The sequence below is a fragment of the Mandrillus leucophaeus genome, unplaced genomic scaffold (assembly GCF_000951045.1).
Source record: "Mandrillus leucophaeus isolate KB7577 unplaced genomic scaffold, Mleu.le_1.0 Scaffold71, whole genome shotgun sequence".
Lineage (NCBI taxonomy): Eukaryota > Metazoa > Chordata > Mammalia > Primates > Cercopithecidae > Mandrillus > Mandrillus leucophaeus.
Window position 1 is genome coordinate 1200373 of NW_012107697.1, and position 2272 is coordinate 1202644.

General features: G+C 41.5%; 1 protein-coding gene across 2 annotated transcripts in view; it reads left to right on the forward strand.

The window, feature by feature from the left end:
• The first annotated feature begins 2054 nt into the window (after nucleotides 1–2054).
• Nucleotides 2055–2272, forward strand: part of UBE4A (ubiquitination factor E4A) — a 51610-nt gene continuing 51392 nt past the window's right edge. For both annotated transcript variants that reach the window (XM_011964871.1, XM_011964873.1), the window contains exon 1: nucleotides 2055–2148. The gene's annotated coding sequence lies outside the window, so the exon portion shown is untranslated. The remainder of the gene's footprint in view (nucleotides 2149–2272) is intronic.

Sequence of the window (2272 nt, forward strand, 5' to 3'; positions counted from 1 at the left end):
TCAGCTAATTTTTGTATTTTTAGTAGAGACAGGGTTTCACTATGTTGGCCAGGCTGGTCTCGAACTCCTGACTTCAAGTGATCTGCCCACCTCGACTTCCTACAGTGCTGGAATTACAGGCATGAGCCACTGCACCCAACCCCATTTTAACTATTTTTAAATGTACCATTCAATGGTATTAAATATATCCACAATGTGTAGCCATCATCACTACCCATTTCAGAACTTTTTCATCATCCTAAACAGAAACTTGGTACCCATTAGAAAATAACTCACATTCCCCTCTCACTCCAATCCCTGGTGACCTCTATTATACTTTCTCTCTCAAGGAATGTGCCTATTCTGGGTACCACATATAAATTGAATCAAACAGTATTTAGTCCTTTCTGTCTGGCCCATTTCACTTAGCATAACGTTTTCAAGGTTCATCAGTGTTTCAGCATGTATCAGAACTTCATTCTTTTTCAAGGCTGAATAAGTCATCTGTAGCTATATATCATATTTTGTTTATGCATTCGTCTGTTGATGGACATTCTGGGTTGTTTCCACCTTTTGGTTATTATGAATAATGCTACTGTAAACATAGGTATACAAGTATCTAAGTTCCTGCTTTCAGTTATTTTGAACATCTATGTCAAAGCGGAATTGCTTGATCACATGGTTATACTATGTTTAACTTTTTGAGGAATCATCAAACTGTTTTTCCAAAAAGTCTGGACTATTTAACGTTGCCATGAGCAATGCATAGGGTTTCAATTTCTCCACATCTGCCAACAACTACTTTCCTTTTTTTTTATATATAATAGCCATCCTAGTAGGTATTACGTTTTATTCTCATTTCCCTAAAGACGAGCGATGTTGAGCACTCTTTCATATGCTTATCCACAATTTGTACAGTTGGCCTTCCATATATGTGGACTCCATCTATGGATTCAACCAACCATGAATTGGAAATATTCCAAAACAAATTTCATCTGTACTGAACATGTACAGACTTTTTGTCATTATTCCCTAAACAATACAACACTATTTAGATTTACATTGTATTAGGTATTATAAGTGATCTAGAGATGACTTAGTCATCTCTAGGATGACACAGGAGGATGTGCATAGTTTATATGCAAATACTGCATCATTTTGTATAAGGAACTTGAGCATCCATGGATTTTGGTACCCAGGGGGTCCTGAAACAAATCCCCCACAGATACCAAGTGGATAGTTATTCTCTTGGAATGTATCTTCTTTGGAGAAATGTCTATTCAAGTCCTTTGCCCTTTTTTGAACTGAACTGTTTGGGGTTTTTTTGTTCTTGTAGTTCTTTATATATTTTAGATATTAATCCTTTATCAGAAATATGAGTTGCAACTATTTTCTCTCGTTCTGTGAATTTTCACTTGCACAGCGCTTTTAACTCTTGAAAATTATTTCCTTTATTATTTATGTGTATCCTGATCTCTTGCCCTCGTGATCCGCCCGTCTCGGCCTCCCAAAGTGCTGGGATTACAGGCGTGAGCCACTGTGCCCGGCCATTTATGTGTATCTCAAAAACAACCTTGTAGGATGTATACCGTCTCCACTTCACAGAGAAGAAAACTGAAATCCAATCAAAGATAGCACACTCCAAAGACTGCTCCGAAGACAGCACAATAACAAACTTTTAGTTGTTATTGCTATTAGTGTCATCCCTTTGAATAATAGAGAGTAACAGAAGCTGCTTCAAAAAGGTATAGGACTGGTGGGAAAATAAGAGAGCAGACCCCCAACAGAGGTTGCAAGCAGAGCCAGGGATCACAGTTTTATCTGCCCTCGGTACGCTGGTTTCCAAAACCCAGCCTCATATTCCACACTCCAAAGTGCACTGCCAGGTGGACCCACTCCCGTCCCCACAATCCGACCCCAGGCCACTTCCTGCCACTTCCGCCCCTCCTCCAATCCGCAGCTATACAGCTAGCGCATGCGCTGTAGGCGAATTTGCGCGCCAGTCCCCCGGGTGAGCCTGCACACGGTGCTTCCGGCGCGGAGATGAACTTCCACAAACCCCGGCGCTTGTTGATGACGTAACTTCCGGTTGATGTGCTGAGTCGGAAGTGGGAACCTTTCGGCCGCTGAGATTCTGTCGTGTCGTCGCTGCTGGCCCTTCAGGCTCTGGTAAGACAGGCAATAGCTTCAGGGGACGGGGTCATTGACTTTGCATTGTGATATTTTCTGCTAGTCCAATGCCACTTAATGCCTGTTCACTCTTATCTTCTCCAAATTCCTTCTCCTGTGCTTT